This window comes from Colias croceus, chromosome 12, assembly GCF_905220415.1.
Source record: "Colias croceus chromosome 12, ilColCroc2.1".
Lineage (NCBI taxonomy): Eukaryota > Metazoa > Arthropoda > Insecta > Lepidoptera > Pieridae > Colias > Colias croceus.
The window spans coordinates 8,869,658-8,892,047 of record NC_059548.1 but is presented as its reverse complement, the minus strand read 5'-3'; the positions used below and the strand labels follow the sequence as shown (position 1 = coordinate 8,892,047).

General features: G+C 32.3%; 1 pseudogene; it reads right to left on the bottom strand.

Moving 5' to 3' along the window:
* Positions 1 to 1,910: 1,910 nt before the first annotated feature.
* On the bottom strand, positions 1,911 to 19,789 carry LOC123696243 (annotated as a pseudogene).
* Between the last annotated feature and the right edge of the window lie 2,601 nt (positions 19,790 to 22,390).

Here is a 22,390-nt window from a genome sequence, read left to right as displayed (position 1 = left end):
TATATCTAATAACGATAAAAAATCCGTTGATTTTATTCGTTTTTCAAACTACGTGCATGGTTGTTCCACTAAAAGGCCTCAATTGAGTCATAAAGTACACAAATTTCAAGCATAATAAGTCGCATCATTTCTATAAAACCAAAACTGGCAATAATATAAGTCATGTTATGCGACTAGGAACATAGTGCATTAGGGCATAAGTCGTTATATTGCAAAGAACAAAAAAAAAAATTATGTGAATACATTGAGTTATTCCATGAAGTACTCGTTCATAAGGCCACAACTACAAAAAAACACGAAAAAAGTATATTTATGGGGTTGTTACAATATCTGTTCATATGTAAAACTAAAGTCTAACATCATATCTTACCCATACAAGCTTAAAAATTTGAAGTTATAAAGATTTAGTGTTGATATATAGTTTTTTGTCTCTCCTGAAAAGTGCTGTTTTTGAGTTATTCCCTTATTCACTGGAGGCACAGAAATATCATATAGTACATTCATTTGTTATTTAGATTTATATGACTACATTCAAGAAGCTTATATCTAATACACTATAAGCTTATTGACTAGATTAAACTACATCTATAATTCGAACCATACATTCATAGAGTCTAAAATTCTTGAACTCTGCCATTTCTCATTTCAGTTAAGAACAAAATAAATAAATATTACTATCATGTCCAATAAAATTACTTCTAATAAAAAAAACCAGTAACTTAAACAGATGAAAGGACACACTCACATCTGTCTGCCTTCTTCTATCTTATAAAACATAATAAAAAGCCAGTGATAAACATTATTAATTAATATTGAACTATTCTGATGTAATGTATCGGGAAGGCACAGACTCCTGAAACACAGCGAAAGCTATATTGGGAGTCTGGGGTCTATATTCTGACGTAAGGAAGCTTGTTCAATAAATGATTTTTATTTTTATTTTATTTTAAACAGCTTTGACATAGCGCAGGTTCAGCGAGTGATATGTTGATATAACATAAATTCTTCGGTTACGTGACCCAGCGTAATACAATTATTGTAACGGAACTGTCTGTCAGTAATTCAGTATAGAACACGTCACATAATTCTAGCTTCACTGTAATGTATGTAGTTTATATCTATGGGTACTAAATATGAGGCACAAGGTTAGTGCATTTGAATATAAAATGTGTACCAAATTTCGTGTGATTTGTCAAATGGGTACAAAATCGAAACAACGTACCCTTCTTCTAATCTAAATTAATAAGCTTTTTGCTTAAGATTCTTATGATGAGATTTCTTCAATTTACATTATATTTTAATATTATATGCTTGTGAATTAGATTGCACCTCTTTGTTTTCAGTGATCATCTCAATGTTAATAAACTGTTAGAAATGACCACTTTTGTTTTCAATTCTACTGAGAACGCTCGTTTCACATTTGGGACTATTTTAGATATCGAATTACTGCTAAATGCCAGATTTTCTTTCAAAAGGGTTAAACTCAGCAGTCCTCTCTCCTAAGGGACTTGAAACCAGACTAATACGATTGACCATATTTTGCAATAATCAACTTTTTTCAAAGTTAAAAGTTAATACTTTCTATAAGACATTGATTTCGAACATTTTAATACTTATGATATTCATATTAATTATTTAAAAATTTAAATATTTTTTTTTTACTTTTATCTAGATGTATGAAGTTAGGTACATTGTTTAGCTTTGATATGCACCATATAACCTAAATTGTAGTTATAAATATTATAGAATATAGAGAATAATATTATAGAGAAAAAAATCAAAACTTAGAAATTAAAGACTTTTTAACGGATTTTAAACGCGATTTATTCATTCTATTATTTTCCCGACGTTTCGAACACTTTAAAGCGAGCGTGGTCACGGGGAGACTGAGATGTTGTACGTCTTGACGGTCATTCAAAAATTGTTATTTGTCTATTCCTCCGTAGTTGGTATGTGGAGTATATTTCCGGATGTTGGCAGTATTGGCTGATCGTGTCTTCTAGTCTTTTGGTACGTTTGACATGGGATTTTAAATTCTTAATAACAGGATCCCAGGTGTTAGAAAGTTTCAAACCATCTTCTCTATTGAAATTTGGATGTTTTTTAATTTCAATAGCCTCGCGCACAAGTCTTGGAAAAAATTTATTTTCTCTGGCAAGGATTTGTGGTTGGTCAAATCTTATGAAGTGGTTGTTGTCCAGTGTATGTTCACATACCGCAGACTTCTTGTGACGCCGATGCTTGATATCCGCAATGTGCTCCTTCAGTCGGTTAGCAATGCTTCTTTTTGTTTGGCCGATGTATGAGAGACCACAGTCACAGTCTAACTTGTACACGCCTGCTTCTTGTAGAGGAATATTACTTTTAATTGGTCTCAAGAATTGGTTTATCTTCTTGTGCGGCTTATATATATAGTTTTAATTGAAGCTCGTCTTAGGATTCTTCCAATTCTGTCAGAACTCCCTTCACATATGTGAAGGGAGTTACTGACAGAATTGGAGAAGAACACCGGCCTACCTACCATATGGTAGGTAGGCCGGTTGTCTTTCAACTGTGTGTGGCTTCGTTCGACTCCTGTGATGCTGTGGAGGCGCCTGCAGCTTGTTGTTACGTAGTACTCGCTTGACATGCTGCAGTTCCCCGCTGAGGTGGGCAGCATCACAGAGGTGGTGGGCTCTCTGAAACAAAGATTTACCGACAGAAGCTAGTTGGCAAGGGTGGTGGTGAGATTCACCACGCTTGCTGTAAAGTGTTCGAAACGTCGGGAAAATAATAGAATGAATAAATCGCGTTTAAAATCCGTTAAAAAGTCTTTAATTTCTAAATGTATAATACTCGCGTAAAATCAAACCCTAGAAAATACTAAATCAAAACTTGTTTTTTGTTATATATAAATCTATTAGAGTGGAATCAAGTATGGATTGCTGATGGAACTTCCCAGAACATATTTACTTTACATAGTAGTTATAATCCATACTAATATTATAATGCGAAAGTAACTCTGTGTGTCTGTTACTCAATTACGCCTAAACTACTGAACCAATTTGCATGAAATTTGGTATGGAGATATTTTGATACCCGAAAAAGGATATAGGCTACTTTTTACCCCGGGACATAGGATAGGTTTTATTCCAGAAATCCCACGGGAACGGGAAACATGCGGGTTTTTCTTTGACTGCGTGGGCGAAGCCGCGGGTGGAAAGCTAGTAGTTATATATTGGTTTACATTATCCCTGGCTGTCAGGTTGAATGAGCGATCATAGCATAGAATAGCATCGTTAGGTAACCTGATGTGCACTGAATTTTTAGCGGTGAACTAAAAGTGAATTTATTTTATTCATTAAAATCAATATTTTATATTGATTGTGTTATATAATTTATTTAATATGTAAATAAATGAAGAAGAAGTTTGACGTTGTATAATGCAATTATAAAGATTGGGTTAATCCAAAATTCATGTATATTTTTATGGATGACGCATATAATATATAGATATCAAACATTTTTATTGATAGTAGGTAGACATACGGTGTAAATGGTTCATATTTTATTGTATTCCGAATTATTGGGAAAATTCGTCGTACAAATATAATCAATAATAGTCGTAATATATTTATTTTATTATCCTTGAATAGAGGACATGTAAAGCTTTTTGAAGTTGAATTTATATTTTTTGGTTTTTGTGGCATTCAAATGCTTTATAAATATAAATTTATAAAGAATAGAAAAAAATCGATCACGAATCACTTTTTGAAGTTGTTTAATTTACTCTTCTGCTCATAATATTGCCGTGAACATACTTTATTTAATACACTGTCTCTAAGTGATATTATATTCATTATCATTGTAAACAAAATTCATAAGTATGTGGTCTATTTGATTTATCGAATTTTTATCAGCCATTTTTAATTCTATGAAGTTAAACATACCAATTCATTCGAAATCAACTTATCATCTATTAATTATATCGATGAATGTATACAAAATACCTCCTTAAAACTACGGAGGGTATTCTCTTTATACTATGGTATTAGCCAGCGAAATGCCGAGTCATTGTAGCCTATTCAAGCCTTCAAGAGCCCTTTTACCTTTTTTAATAACTAGGGTTTTTCACAATATTGGTGTACCTTTATTACTTCAATTACAGAAAATGTTTAGTTTTATTTTATTTAGTAATTATTGTTCTTCTTTAACTAATAATAAATAATCATATTATTATGAATAATGTATGAGTATAGAGATTATAATAATAAGAGATTTATGCAATACCGAATACGATAAATTATAATTTAGCGCTTATTTTAGTAGTGCATTTAAATATGTATTTGTCCGATATCAATAATTACATTTGGTTTATTACTTTTAGTGCTAGACTTATCAAGTCCAATATTCACATTTTTTGTTAATAATAATTAAATAGGTATAATTTGAATAATTGTTATTTATTACAATATAATACAATGTATGTATATTGTATACATACCTAAAAAAAGTGGGAACAACTACATAAACATTTTAATTAAAATACAAAATCTTGTATTTTAATTAAAATGTTTATGTAGTCGTGTGCCCTACCTTCGTGTTTATATTAATGACTAGCTTCCGCCCGCGACTCCGTCCGCGCGGATGTCGGTCTTCGCGTGGATGGTTATTTCTCCATTTTGAGTAACTCTGTCAATAACATCTTATAAATATCTATTGGACCCAATTCCCAAATACGGCTAGGCCTATAATAATACGCAACGTGTGTTCGCGGTTCTACGGAACAACGTCTATGGATAAAACTGAAAAATTAAGATTAATTTTTTTCTACGTATTTTTCCAGGATAAAAAGTACCCTATTTTACGCCCAGGATAATAAGGTATAATTATACCAAGTTTCATCGAAATCGAACCGCTAGTTTTCACGTGATGCCTTCACATACAGACAGACAGACAGACAGACAGACAGACAAAAATTTTTTTAATCACATATTTGGGTTTGGTATCGATCCAGTAACACCCCCTGCTATTTATTTTTTCAATATTTTCAATGTACAGAATTGACCCTTCTACAGATTTATTATATGTATAGATGATGACAATATATTAATGCTTACATTATATAGATGACAATATATTACTATGATACAGACGTTATATCTTATCTTAATAAGATATAACGTCTGTATCATAGTTTTGTTTAACAATTGTTTAACAGTTAAAAAGTATTTTATTCAATAGCAATGCATAACATTTTCTTTCTTAACTTAAAAGTCATTGCCAATAAATCTCTTAATACAAAGAAAGTTAAGTTCAAATTTTCTCATTTCATACATCATTCATGTAATTGAAACACTTAAAGAGGTTTTGCTAACGCTAAAGCCTGTTAAAGTACTTCAAACTGACTTTATTACTGTCTGAGTAAACAATATTGAGCCATAACTTGAGTTAATTAAAACGAAGCGTAATGTTTCTAATAAAAATCGATTGCTAAATACTTAAGCTACAAGTAAATATCAGCTAATTTGGAAATACTTTCTTAAAACATCTATACTTTATTTATTTATTAATATTATAAAGCTGAAGAGTTTGTTTGTTTGAACGCGCTAATCTCAGGAACTACTGGTCCGATTTAAAAAATTCTTTCGGTGTTGGATAGCTCATTTATCGAGTAATGCTATAGGCTGTATATCATCACACTAAGACCTGTGCCTGTGTAAACCAACAGGAGTGGAACCACGCGGGTGAAACCGTGGGGCGCAGCTAGTTATTATTATAAGCTTATAAAAATATTACGTTAAATACTGCTATTGTGTATTTTGGAATTTGAAATTTTCCGTTTTGCTTTTTAATTTTATTTTCTTGGCATCGTCAGTTTTAGTTATCTTCGTTTTTTGTTAAATACATTAACAGACTTAAGTTATTATACCTTTATTAATTATCATTAACACCTAATTTAATATTACCACTTGATGTACCTTGTACTGTATACATACTACACATTACTTCGACAACAACAACAATATTAACCTGCATAATACATTTCATTCATACCAAATCAACATCTCAATCTAGCCAAGTGCCATCAACTGCAATCACTCAAAGCGTCCACAACTGATTGGTGTCACGGTGCCAATCCTTCATGTGTTAAAGAGAGATTGACTTTGGTAATGGATTCTATGATCCAGTGTCGAAAGGACAAGAACGAATTTAGGTTAACATTGCAAAAACTTTAAACTACGGATCTTCAAATATTTAGCTAAACCAACAGTTTATTCATATTTATATTTAGAAATTTTGTTGACAATTTTCTTACGCACATCTAATCTTTATATATAAAAATGAATCGCAAAATGTTGGTAAGCGCATAACTCGAGAACGGCTGAACAGATTTCGATAATTCTTTTTTTATTATATTCCTTGAAGTACGAGGATGGTTCTTCTGTAGAGAATACGTAAACATGTGCCACGGGCGAAGCCGGGGCGGACCGCAAGTTGAATATAAACATACCATTTTGCATACAAGTCTATGTTATTGTCGTTTGATAGTTATATTCTTGTACATTTTTAATCTTTAGACTAGTTATATATTAATCTTAATTACGTATGTCTAGCCAAATAATTTATTGAATTGATTAGCTCATAAAATATAAATGATATTCAAAGTTTTTAACATGTTTACAATACCATTGCCTACTTCTTTTTTCAAGAATGGTTTTCAACAATCCACGCATGACTGATATTGTTTAAGTAATTGAAGTCCCGTGTCCCCGTAGTGGGGTAAAGGGCAGATGCATTATGCATACATCTGTTTCACTGATCGAATTTCTTTAGGGACAAGTAGGTGATCAGCCTTCTGTATCCTACCAGACCGAGACATTTTTTTTTTCTTCGTCTCCACCGGGAATCGAACCCAGGACCCCTCGGTTCTACGCTCACGCGTCAACCACTGTACCAAGGAGGCGGTCATTGATATTGTTTAACACTATTCAAATACAACTATACAAGCGTAGTCCTTTAGCTAAAGTTTCTTGCTACAAGCTTATGTATACCAAAGCGTGGCTTAACAATCTAGTTTTAGTTAAACTACACAACAGTTTGCTTGTATATTCGGAATTTCTTTAAGAACTTTCTTAAGTATTTTCAATGTTTAATCTACTTTTAAGTAAATTTACTGGAAAGCTTCCTAATTAGATGCTATTGAAAAGAAAATAAGGGCTACTTCTAAAGGCCACATTGGCTGAAATTTACTTTTAAACTTGAATGTAAATAAAAACGTCATTTATCCTATTAGAATCTGTTTTATATAACTTTTGATTACTTTATTTCAATTTATTTAATTTCAGCGGCAAGCCATACATACATAAAGCAGTAAAAAGAAGTCAATAAACATAGTGGCCCAAATCATATTTACCCAGTATACCTTTAAACGATGTACAGAATAATACATTCTAGTATTGTAGGATGTGAACAGACAATAGACTGGACAAAATAAAGACACATGCTATTAAAGCCACATGCCACCTTGCATACACGTAATTAAGCCGGTCCCTCATTTAACCGGCTTAATAAACCGGTAGTCTTTTCTACCGATATAGAGGTAATGAAACTACTACGTTATTCGCTGTAAAACTACACGACCAATTCGCGAATAAAGATATAAACACAGGGGGATTGTGTTTTATAGTAACATCTTTTTTTCAATGTGGTTCAAACAGTATTGTTTTATATTTAAGAAGATTTGAAATTGCTAAACTTATGAGATTTTTAACAAAAAATTGACTTAAAAGAAATCTTTATGAATTGTACTAATTTTCTCTAATTTTGTCTAGCAAAAGCACATACAAACTGTAAACTAAACATTATATTAATTATACTACTAAATAAAATTAAGATTTATTTTTCTACGTATTTTTTCAGTATAAAAAGTATTCCATTTTATTTATATTCATATAGGATGATAAGGTATAATAATTATACCAAATTTCATCGAAATCAAACCGTTAGTTTTCACGTGATGCTGAACATACAGACAGACAGACAGATAAAATTTTTGTTAATTACATATTTGGGTTTGGTATCGATCCAGTAACACCCCCTGCTATTTATTTTTTCAATATTTTCAATGTACAGAATTGACCCTTCTACAGATTTATTATATGTATAGATGTATAGATTTTCATAAAATATAGTTATAATATGCAAAAGGAATGACTTACGTTACTCTATATCCAACTTCACTTGTAAATGAAACCTTAAAACAATAGTAATAATAACGATATTCAAATGGCGATGCTAGAAACAACTAGTTCGAAATAATTCCTCATCCACCCGTTATTATAAACCGCAGTCCACTTCTGCTCATTTGTATCATTATTTATAGATATGATCGTACTACAATGTTATTGGAAAATAAACCGCTTGAAAAATATTGTTTATTGTGGCTTGTAAGATAACATGAGCACGGATTGTACAAACATAAATTTCAATTTAAATTGTACTATTGATAATCATGTGATCACAATATTCTTTATTCTATTTCTCTTTTGCTCTTTGCTGGATATTGCATTTGTAATCTACTGTGTTTTTTTAGGTGACAAGAAATATAATAGGTAGACAAGAAAGTGAAGATTTTTTACCGTACCGTAACATATTTTTTATTGCTAAATACTGATACAGCTGACTACTGATACTGTCTATTAAAAGACGTATGTATGTATGTAGAGTAATATCTAATAAGCAATATACTATGTTTGTATTTCTCAATATAAATCTGTTTAATTTAAGCAACACACAAGTAACTATATACGTATATTCCATTTAATTTCGGTAAACCACTCGCATCGAATCTCTACGCTTCAACCTCTACGGTGTACGACGTAGCACGTAGTGAATATTTAACACGTAGCAGTTGCTACGAATCAAATATCATTCGTATTGGCGATAAAAAGCTTTTGAAGTATGATGTATTTATGCCATTTCGCTGCAGTTACATGTTCAAAAGTATGTTTCAGTATGTTTTTAAATTGTAGCATTTAATATAAAGGTTTGCCTCTTATTATTGACTGACCCGTTGGATTTGTTGGTAGTGACTCTGCATTCCAAGTCAGAGGTCGTGGGTTCGATTCCCACGCAGGGCAAATATTTGTGTGATGTACATATTTGTTTCCTCTATGTCTGGGTGTTAACTATCTATATATAGTATTAATTTAAAATTATATATAATATGTATGTTTATCAGCCATTTGGTTTCCATGATCTTAGTGTGTGTAAAATGTCCTGAAATATATATTTTTTGAATTATAGAAGTGTGTGTGTAAATATATAGTAGTAGTCATACACAGAAAATTTAAGACAAGTCACTTGACTAAAATAAATCAAAAAGTCTGTAATTAAACCCATACGTCTATTTGTGTTAATCTGTTAAACAAAAATTTTCAACTACATATATCTTCTTATATATTAATTATTTTTTTATAATATTCCTTGAAGTTCGAGGATGGTTCTTATGTAGAGAAAACGTGAATATGTACCACGGGCGAAGCCGGGGCGGACCGCTAGTATGTAATATAATTTGACAAATGGAGTATTGTTCGACGCGTCTTGATTATAGGCTGTCGACGTTATACTTAATTCTATAGGACGCCGTCTGGAGGGCATATTTGTTCTATTTAGACCGCGAATTTTCTACGTTCATTTTTGGTGATATCTATAAGTATACTCATATTATTAAGCTGAAAAGCACATCTGATTGTACGTCTAAGAAAGCAATGGTTTGAATTGAAAACATATTTTGACGGTTGCCTGGAAGAAATGGCTTATAGCCATGAGCCCACCATTGTATATCTTTTATTTTGTTTTGTTATCATTTTTGTATTTCCTTAGTGTGTAATTAATGAAGAATAAATAAATAAATATTTTTTTGGATAGCATATTTATCGAAAAGGGCTAAGTTACATAATATCATACTTACTTCAAAAGCGAGTGGAACCACGTGGCACAGCTAGTTACATATTACCTTCTTCATACTACCTCGTCAATAGTCTATTACTACCTCCATAGCAATTGAGAAAATAATAAAAGGCAATCTCGCTGATACAACTCATCCATTTCTGTTTACACTGAGCGGACTACCGTGAAATTGACATCTTGGAGGTTATTTGATATTGAAGCAGTGTTGGTGTTTAACCTTCTCTTATACGTGTACACTTATTACATACTAGCTTTCCTCCCGCGGCATTGCCTGCTTTGGTAAAGAAATACCCTCATATTCCCGTTCCCGTGGCATTTCCGGGATAAAATACCTATTCTATGTCTTTTCTCAGATTTTAAGCTATCTCTGTATCAAATTTCATCCAAATCGATTCAGTAGTTGAGGTGTAAAGAAGAGACAGACAAAAGACAGAGTTGATTTCGCATTTGTAATTATATTCTATTTTTATAAAATCTAGTTAGAGCACACGACTTCGTGCGTGGTAATTGGTACTCGAGTGGAAGCCTGTGTTTTAAGACTATCTTTCTCTATGTAAAATTTCATGCATATCCGGTGGGTAGATTTGCAGCAAAGTATAACAAATATTCGTTCATATTCACAAACTACCACGTTCGTAATAACAATACAACAATTCAGTAAAGTATTGTATTACTCTACATTGTGTATTTATTACTCAATAATTCCCTTACAATCAAAAGCGACGTCAACAAATGAAAAATCCATAAACCGTTTCAATAAATGCTCAAAGTCCAACTCAAACAAAACACCCTGTATTCGGTAGGTTAAATAAATCAAGATGTTAATCTTTGTTTATTGACAACAGACTTTGTTATAGGAAACATTTATCGGCCATGAAATTGGACCCAGACTTATACACAGTCGCGATAAAGTGAATATTGCTGGCATAAATTCGCTGCTATTTGCGAAGGTGACCCTGTTTGATTGGGGGTTTTAATAAAGCTACTATCAGGGGGTAAATTTATTGTTAATGTTCGTAAAGTGATTTTTTTTAAGCAACAAAAACAAATGTTTAATGTTTTTAATGGAGGATTACAAAAACGCGGAATCTTCGTTATACTTACATACCTGTATATCATATATGCAATTGCAACACATTACTATTTACTATACCTACAATAAAGACCAATTTTTACGTTACCAAAATTAGCAAACAGGAAATATATTTACGCTACAAAATAGAGTAATTATGATTCCAAAACTGTTACAACATTAGAAATAACCATTATAGAATATAGAAATACCAATTAGTTAATTACTCTTTCTCATTAAATAAAAATGAAATACTTGTTTACAAACATTATTTTTTTAACATTTTCGCATCAGCTATATTAGCTCGTATTCTAAAAAAAAATTAGATTCTGACATTTTAAAAATTAATTGTTAACAGGTGCGAGAGAATTGTTATAAATAAATAATATCAAAAATAAATTGCTCTCGGAAATTCGCGGCAAAAATGTTTCATGAATTTTATTAAGGCTGCGCAAAATAATATTTTTTAATTAAAAGACTGTTAAATGGATGAAGTGAAATATATACATCTTGTATATATTTTAAAGTATATTTTACTTGTTATTGAAACATTTCAGACTGAATGGAATGTTAATTAGTAATTGGAAGTAAAAATTACTTATTCTAACTGAAAACTGTTTAATAAACAGTTTATATGGTACAAATAGGAATAAACAAACAAACACAAAACAAATTATTTAAACTATGAATGACAGTTCTTACAGAACGTGTACCTACCTATTATTTTCAATATTAAATTTTATTCTATCCTTCAATGAAAAGACATTGGCATCATTTTTTATATATTATGTATAGATAAGTTAATGAAATGTCACCAACGATCCGTCAAAAAGATTCTGATAAATATTTCGGATCAGTCATGTGAAACCAATTTCAGTATAAGGTTTCAGTGGTGCGCGAAAGAGACACAATAATAAATGATATTAAGATAAAAAGAGACAGCAATGTTCATTTTGACATTATGAATGAAGTAACGTAGCTTAAAATGTAACTTTATTGCATATGTATTCTCTAATTGATTCATTTTCAATGTAATATTTTGTAATATGACAAGTAAGAAAATAATTTGATTACGTATCATGATAAAAAAAATTGAAATAGTCATTTCAACATGTCCCTTTTCATATAGCATTATTCTTAAAAATCTAATATAAAAAACATAAAAACATTGCACATAGGTACGATAAGCATTAGATAAATGTTGCCTCATAAAAAAATAAAATATATTACCATACTAGCTGCTCTCTCTTGCTTTACCTGCGACAAAAAGTAGCCAATGTGAAATTTTGTTATCAATTTGGTAAATCGTAGTACATTTTGCCTACGTAATAAACATACAAAAAATAAAATATCTTCTACAATGATCCATTATCATTAGCCTCAGATATTTTAACGTCTGATGTACAATTACACAATTTTAAAATCGTTTCAGTAGTCAGTATTAATCAACAAACAAACAAACACAAATATGATAGAAATATAACATTGTCTATCAAATATGTATAATATAAACTTTTAACATAGCACTTTATAATCGGCTCATTCATGAACCTCCATCCGAAAATACCATAAAGTGGCCTGTACATTATCCAAGAATAAACAAGACCCGTTTACACCTGTGACGTTAATGTTATCTCAAAGGCCACGAGGCGTTAATATTTAGGCCACAAAGTGATGACCGCAGGTGCAACCGAGGCTTTGTTTTGTTAATGAATGAAACCTTCGCGGAAGCGTTGAAATGCGGTGGGTTTTTAAACAGTTTGATGCTGTTTATTGTTTAAAGGTTTAGTGTGTGTGTAAGGTTGGTTTATTTTTTATTTAAGTGAAGAAGGTGTCCGGTTAGTAGGTAGTAAGGCATTCGTTTATGGAAGATAAAAGAACCCAGTCAATCAACAAATATACAAAAATATTTTAAATATACGTGAAGTCTAAAATCACAGCTCAATCTATTTAATGTTTTATAGAACTTAAGTTCTTTTTTTTACTTTTGTTAAAATTTTAATTCATCCTGAATCTTACATATAAATGGTATTTTGAACAGTATATTATTAAAACTACTTATAAAAATATTTGAACTTTAATTGTTACTTATAAAAATATTTGAACATACCTCCATAAATTCTCCCTTAATTTAAATTTCAAAAGCTTTTAAAAACAACGCAATGTACGTAACTTGATAATTCGTAGAAGCCTTTCACGATCAAAAGAATACGTATTAATAATATTAAGGGCCTCACATCAAAGAGGTTAACCCATTAAAAAGGCTGGTAAGCGGTGGCTTACGAAAGAGTTTTTACATATTTCTGTCTACAAAAAATATTTCACTTATAAAATATACGCAGATAATAAGGAGTAAAGGCTTACGTTTATATTTTCTTTTGATAAAGATAAGGGTTAAAAGCAGATCACTCTTTTTTGTATCAAGTATTTATAATCTCGGACGAAGTTATATTAATAAATGAACATTTTATTATCTATAGACTATAGCATTATAAATATTACAAGAAATGTAGAGAATGTTTGTAAATAAGCTTTAGTCATACAATACGCTACACAAATCTATACTAATATTATAAAGCTGAAGAGTTTGTTTGTTTGTTTGAACGCGCTAATCTCAGGAGCTACTGGTTGGTTAGATAGCCCATTTATCGAGAAAGGCTATAGGCTATATATCATCACGCTAAGACCAACAGGAGCGGAGCAATGTGGGTGAAACCGCGGAGCACAGCTAGTCCATACTAATATTATAAATGCGAAAGTAACTCTGTCTGTCTGTCTGTCTGTTACTCAATCACGCCTAAACTACTGAACCAATTTGCATGAAATTTGGTATGGAGATATTTTGATACCCGGGAAAGGACATAGGCTACCTTTTATTGCGAAATATGTACCACGGGCGAAGCCGGGGTGGACCACTAGTACTAAATAACTATCAAAGTGTATCAAACTTCATCCATCACATCTACATCTTATGCAAGAAGGTCATAAAACTCAAGGAGGCACAAATTATGATAAATCACGCGACTAAATCCCGTACTGAGAACTTCCAAAACATCAACCATAGATAGCTTATCTTAATCTTACAGCCTCTTGTCTATACATATAATAAATCTGTAGAAGGGTCAATTCTGTACATTGAAAATATTGAAAAAATAAATAGCAGGGGGTGTTACTGGATCGATACCAAACCCAAATATGTGATTAAAAAAATTTTTGTCTGTCTGTCTGTCTGTCTGTCTGTCTGTATGTGAAGGCATCACGTGAAAACTAGCGGTTCGATTTCGATGAAACTTGGTATAATTATACCTTATTATCCTGGGCATAAAATAGGATACTTTTTATCGTGGAAAAATACGTAGAAAAAAATTAATCTTAATTTTTCAGTTTTATCCATAGACGTTGTTCCGTAGAACCGCGAACACACGTTGCGTATTATTCTAGGCCTAGCCGTATTTGGGAATTGGGTCCAATAGATATTTATAAGATGTTATTGACAGAGGTACTCAAAATGGAGAAATAACCATCCACGCGAAGACCGACATCCGCGCGGACGGAGTCGCGGGCGGAAGCTAGTATATAAATAAAGCGCCTTGTCCATTGGGGCCAATTCTTAAAGAGGACAAAATGTATATGAGGGATGATAGTAGCTGATAAGCTAATATTGTATGGATAGTGACAATAGATAATATTATGCCTTATCAACGTATACAATGTAGAGAATAATATGCAAAACTTACTATGTACATGCAAAACTTACTATGTATATATAAAACTTACTATATACATGCAAAACTTACTATGTATATGTAAAACTTACTATGTACATGCAAAACTTACTATATATGTGTATATTATTTACTTGAAGGTTTGAATAAGTTTTGTTATATTATTTTGAAAGAGTGCGACTGATTATTGATTGGGAATCACAATAACTCTATTCTTATTTCTTAAATCCAAAAACTAGTGCATGGTTCTTCTTTTGTTAGTGTTTCCTACAAAAACATTCACGAATTTGGCAGTATTTGGTATTCACATACATTGTGGTCTGCAATAACAAAGAGACTATATATTTGACTACACAATCAAAGTTCCGGGCTTAAAATAGTGTCAAAAAATTGTCCTATGCAATGTAAGGAGTTTCTTGCCGTGCCGGAGCCGGGAAACAGATGAAAAAATATCCACTTTCAACGCCGCCGCCGTGCCCCGTCCAGACCCGGTCCGTGCACGGTCAAGCCACAGGCATGAATCACTTCATACAAAAGTATACAATAATCGTTAGAGTCCCGGACGGGACACGATGTAGCATAAATCATGCTACTGATCGTTCTTTTCTTTTTCTAATTTATCGTTCATGTAAAAATAATGTGTGCATATAATCTCTATGTACATGAAATTCTCGTGTCAGAGGAGTATGATAACAAACAATGTTAGTTACCATACTCCAAATCCACATCCAAAGTGACTGAACCGATTCTCATGAAATTGTGTGCCTATTGGATAGATCGGCCAACATCTTTTCATACCCCTAAGTGATAAGAATGGGCCAGAAAACATATGTAAGAACAGCTAGTATATTTGTCAAAAAACAAGGCAGTTTAATCAAAACTGTGTTCCAACTAGTGAAAGTCCTTCAGATTGGTGTGAGCACCCTTGTACTTCGAGCTTCTTTAAGTTTCCCTTTGTATCTTACAAGTGTCTTTAGTTGTCTGTTACAGTTGAAACTAAACATTATGAATGCGAACGCTGAGCTAACTAGGCTATTTGAATCTGCAACTTTTTTATTTGTTACTTTTACAAGAGTTTTTTAGTCTTGTCTTTATATTAAGGCCGATTCGGAATGTTAGTTCTGTAGATAAAAATCCGTAGTAATTGCTTACAACCAACGTGAAAATTCAATTTATTTGTTTACACTATAAGAGAGTGCTTATAGAGAATTCAATTAAGAGTTTCTGTATACAATTACATAGTTTTTAATGCTTCAGTTCAATATAGAATGCTTTTTTATGAAACCATAGTTATAACATATTACTTACTAGCTGCACTCCGCGGTTTCACCCGCATTGCTCCGCTCCTGTTGGTCTTAGCGTGACGATATTTGGCCTATATTAGCGCGTTCAAACAAACAAACAAACTCTTCAGCTTTATAATATTAAGTATAGATGAGTCGAAGTATCAATTTAATTACTCATCTATCTACGAAACGTAACATTTCACAACCCTACAAAGAAACCTTAATCGGAACAACCTTTTCCCTTTTTACGGGTCAAAAACCTTCTTATACGATATCCAATATAGAAATACAATGATTATCCGAAATGTAATAAAACGGGAACAATGCGATGAATCTCGCGCCCCTGTGGAGCATATTAATCGATCGAGGTTTGGCAGTTCATTTATCATATATGCCGAACTTCTGTACAATAGAATGTACTTTATACACTAGATACTTGACCCAGCTTTACCTGACCCGGAATGGAAATTAGGAAAGCTATCGTCTCTATATATTATCATCGCTAAGATCAATCGAAGGGGAGCAATGCAGGTAAAACCGCGGGGCACAGCTAGTAATACATAATAATGTGAACGAGAATAATTTACTTTTCTGACAGTGAAAAAAAAATACAAATTGATTTCGCAATTTCTGTGTTTATGCGTTAAGAAATATTCATTAATTTTTTCCCGTTTAGGTTAAATAAAATTTTTGTAAGAAAATTTTTTATAAAACGCTCCTGAATATTACAGAAACTATTTCAAAAGCGTAGTTTAAAAATTAAACTTAGCGTATCCTCCTTTTATTTCCAAAGTTCTAGAGTTGAAAATTCTGAAATAATTTGTAATATTGGACATTTGCATAGAGCTGACATGAAAAATAAAATACAGTCGTAAGTACCTTTTGTGATGTAACAAACCTTTTCAGTATTTAAAAAGAGAATTTTTAAAAATTTTATCATTCTCTAAAGTCTAACCTTAATTTCTTCCATTACAAATTTTCATTTAATCCTAACCACAGATCCTAACCTTTACAAATCAAAAGTGATATACTTTATCCTCATCATTTTTAAAGTCGTAGTCAAATTCATAGAGAATCTGTAAGGTAATTTGTCATTCATCAATTACTACATTAAACCTAAGTTTAGATGTATAAACCAAAGCTTAATTCCAATTTCATTCAGACTTATGGGTTAAAGGTTAAACTATCACATTCAATAAATCCATACTAATATTATAAATGCGAAAGTAACTCTGTCTGTCTGTCTGTTACTCAATCACGCCTAAACTACTGAACCAATTTGCATGAAATTTGGTATGGAGATATTTTGATGCCCGAGAAAGGACATAGGCTACCTTTTATTGCGAAATATGTACCACGGACGAAGCCGGGGCGGACCTCTAGTCCTCTATAAGTTTAAAAATAAACGTTTTATAATACAATTCACGTGCAAGTCTCCAACATTTTGCACACATCACAGCGTTTCATAAATCATCGCACCAATTCAAGCCTTGCCCGACCCCATTATATTTCGTTTGTTTGCTTGCAGTCTGTTTAATATTCATGCACATCCCCAGGTGAAAATCAACTGTGTGTTTGTGGATTAAGGTTTCAATTCGAAGAGCATGTAACTAAATGTGTTTACAATTTTCGTTCAAGCTGCATGTCTTACTTGAGTTTAATAATCATGTTTAAACTAATATTTATACTGTATTCGTTGTCCTTAGCAACCAAGGACTATTATACTATTTTATTATTATAATTATGAAGTTCTACGAAGAATTGTGATATTAATAAATCACTAATTCAGAATGTTGTATCAATTTGTATTTGTGAATTAGGTGAATTTCATAATACGCGAAATTCAGTTTATATATGTCATATTCTTCTGTAAAGCTGTGAAAGATTCCCGGTTACATGCACTTCAATAAAATGTATAAATAAACCTATATTTTAGAATGTTCTACTCGTATCGGGATGACACATATATAGTTGTTTTCGTATCACAATGCAAATTTGCGGAAGGTAGCATTGCGAGAAATACTCGTGAGAGTTTCTATGAAAAGGTCGAATTTAAAGCACGAGGCTATCCTATCTCCATTTAAGGCACAGACATATACAATTATACAGGCAATGATATTATAGGTAAAAAGGTGATCTTTTAACCTGTCTAAGAACCTATATAAGTAAGGTTACCAATTCAAAATTCGATCTTCAAAAACTTATGACGTCAAAGTAAGATGGCATGATTCAACTATCGTGAGCGAAAAAAGAGACAACTGAAGTAAAATTTTGCTAATTGGCCACAACATTTCGACGTGCCACTCTCGCAGCGGTAATATCCTATCTACCTCTTTTTAGGTATAATATCTTTGATGGGTAAGAATTGTCTTAAAGAAAAGGTCAAATTTCGACCACTACGCGATTCTAGCTTATTAAAGCATATACATATACAGGTAAGTTTTGTACTCAATGGTTTTAAACAATATTTCAGTGTTTACTCATTGCTATTCCAAACAGAACGCCACTCAGGAGTTTCTACTTCGCATGAGTACGCTACGTCCATGTGTAAAATTCATACCCTTATTCACGGTGCATCAAATTGCTGACCTACTTCTTCAGTGGATCATAACCTTAAATTATTGTATTAGAATATTATTGTATGTAGTGAAACTATTGATGACAACGGACGGAAAACAATACACATGAAAAGTATAGTAAAATAAATGACCAATACGGCAATTAATTTAAATTGCATACTTTAATAAATATAAATGAAGCAATTTCATTTTTTCTGAATTTAAAAAATAATAATTAAAAAGCCAGGTCAGAAACACAAACTTTTTGGAGACAAACATTCGAAATTCGAATACTGGCACATGATAAAATCTCATTTATGAATAAAGAATTATGAATAAAAAAAAGCGGTCAATTTTAAAAATCGAACGAGGTAGAAAATTTTATCTGTATTCAAATCGGTGTTTGTTACGATAACATCAAGGGTTATAAAACATCCCTGCACTTTTGTATCCAATCACAGTGACCTACATATCGGTAATTGAAGCGGTGTTTCATTAATGGACTGCTAAAGCGATCAGGGCTTCCTTCATTAGCGTTCATAATTTATATACTTATCGCGTGTCTCGCTAATTATGCTGTTAAGAAATACTGGTTAAAATCTAAAGGGCAAACGATCAAATGACATTAATAAAAATATGAAGACCAATTCTCAATGCAATAACATTCTTCTCGTGTTGTAAGTACCTACACTTTACTCCTTTATATTATGACATAGACGTACCTACTATATTTTCCTTTTTGTTTCTCTAAATAGTTACCTACCAATGAGTTGATTTCTTCTATAATGTAGGTATAGCTTATTATTTAGAGTCATCTCATATTGATTTGATAATTACTTTCTTATTTAAGAGAGAGACCGGTTCCGGCTGTCGTACAGTGAGGACGTTGTTCAGTGCTTCCCAAAAGAAATAATTACAAACTCAGTGCAAAAGAGGAAAAACAACCAAAAAGTGGAGTATACTAATCAAGAACACACTGCAGGCAAGATAATCTATACATTGTGTGACTATTACAAGGATTATTTTGTGATTATTACAAGATAAACGAAACACGCAGTAAACATAACCTTATCGAACAAGTGACAAATACCAGCAAGTCATAGATAACTTTACACAGTACCAACTTAACGGAAGAACGCAGTGTTACCATAGCAATAAACCATACGGCCTGTCATCCACTTTCACGAGTGACATATCTGAAGGGCAGCCAACATAAAAAGTTGCATTCCAATCACTAGGATTCCAATTCAAGCAGTTGCGAAACGTTTTGTTATTGCACCGTAAAAATAGACTGCATAACGATGACTGAAGAAATGTCAATATCCACACTCTACAATATGATGAAACTAGAAATGGATAAACAAGCTACGCTGATAAAGGATAATACAGAAAAAATTATGATGACAATAGACGATAAAATCAAACCATTAATTCAAGAAAATAAGATCCTAAAATTGGAAATCGAAGTACTTAATAAGAAAATAAACTCCCTAGAAAATGCAACCAGAAGGAACAACATTATAATTCATGGATTTAACGAGACAGAAAAAAATTATACTGAATTATATAACAACTCTATAGGATTACTTGAAAACTTGGGAATAAAAATTCATAATTACGATATAAACAAATTACACAGAATTGGAAGACAAACGAATGGGAAAACAAGGCCAGTATTAATTACCCTCACAACATACAACAAAAAAATCGAGATTCTAAAAAATAAAAAGAAAATGTCACAACCAACATACATTACAGAGGATTTTTCTAAAGAAACTTTGCAGAAACGCAAAGAATTACAACAAGAACTTCACCGAGAAAAAGAAAAGGGAAATGATGTGTACATTAAAAACAACAAAGTTGTAATAAAATCAAAAGAGAATGAAAAAAGAAAAAGGGAGACATCATTATCACCCACACAACAACATCAACAAGTGTCAGGAGATAATAACAAAAATATAGTAGCCCCTGCAAAACTGAAAAGAACTGACCCATTCGCATACATGAGGTCTAGATCACATTCTTTGACTGAAACAACAAAACCAAAAGCATAGGAATCTCGAGACATCGGTAACTGGACAAGAACAACAATCACAAGCACAGAACATTTGGAAAAGGAAAATCGCCCCAACCCGGCTGGTCACCGTGGGGCAAGAGACCAATACCCCCTAGGATTGCCCCCTCCCAAAAAACACAACATACAGAAACAAGACAATACACACGAAAACAACGGAAAAGAAATAAATGTCATAAAAGATAAGAGAAATAGTATTTACATAGCAACGCTTAACACCAGGACTCTAAGAACAGACGAATCTTTACAAGAACTGGAATATGCCTTAGATCTAATAAAGTGGGACATTATTGGCCTAAGCGAAGTGAGGAGAATGGGAGAAAAGATTGAACAACATGAAAACTACATATTATACCATATAGGAACCACACCAGGCCTACACGGTGTCGGTTTCCTTATTAAAAAATGCTACAGTCAACACATACAGTCCTTCATTGGAATATCAGAACGAATTGCACAACTAAATATCAACTTGCCTGGGTATGCAACTGTGTCAATAATTCAAGTATATGCACCGACAGAGCTGGCACCAAAAGACATAAAGGATAATTTCTACGAAGACCTGGACAGGACTCTGGCAGATGCACACAAGGCAATCATACTGATGGGAGATTTCAATGGCCAGATTGGTAAAAGATTAACAAACGAAAATAACATACTAGGCCAATTCAGCACAGGAAAAAGAAATGATAACGGACAAAGACTAGTACACCTGGCACAGGCACATAACCTTTGGATATTAAATAGTTTATATAAGAAAAACAAAAATAAAAAGTGGACCTGGATTTCTCCAGATGGGAACGTGAAAAATGAGATTGATTTCATATTGTCAAATAAACCTAAATTCTTCAAGGATATAACCACAATTAATAAGTTCAACTTTAACACAAACCATCGTATGGTAAGAGGAGCCATTTACCTAAATGAGATAAAAAAGAGGAGACAGTACACTAAGAAAGTAATTACACCAAGTCAAATCCCTCTCAACGTCCCGGAAAACTTGTTGACAACATTAAAAGATAATTTACTGAATAACAACAAGAGCGAAAATATTCAAGAAAAATATAATATAATAGAAAAAGCGCTGAAAGAAATATCCAGAAAATTATATACTCTAAAAAACAAGAGAGATAAAATAGGAGACGAAGCCAGACATCTACTTGAGACCAGGAAAACTTTATTAAGAAATAAGAAACAAAATAGAACACAAATAACCCAGCTAAGTAAACAAATAAATGAAAAAATTAGGACTCATAGGAAACAAATTAGAAACAGAACTATCCAATTCCACATTGAAAAATCTGGAGGCATAAAGAAAGCTCTGAAAGAACTGAGAGAGAATACCTGTTGGATCCCATCCATCAAAAGCAAGACATCTAATAAGAAAGCAACAAAACGACCCGAAATTATGGAAATAGCAACAACATTTTATAGTAAATTATATGATGATCCAGACTACACAAATACTCAATACCCACAGGAAGAAGACGAAGAAGCTACCCTCCCAATATTAGAATCCGAAGTAAGAACCGCAGTACTGTCCCAGAAAAACTACAAAGCCCCCGGAGAGGACGGAATAACAAACGAAATTTTGAAGAAATGCCTAGACTACATAATAAGTGATATTACCAATATATACAACGATATTCTGACTAAAGAAACAATACCGCAACAATGGACATCGTCAACCATCATATTGCTCCATAAGAAAGGCGACAGGG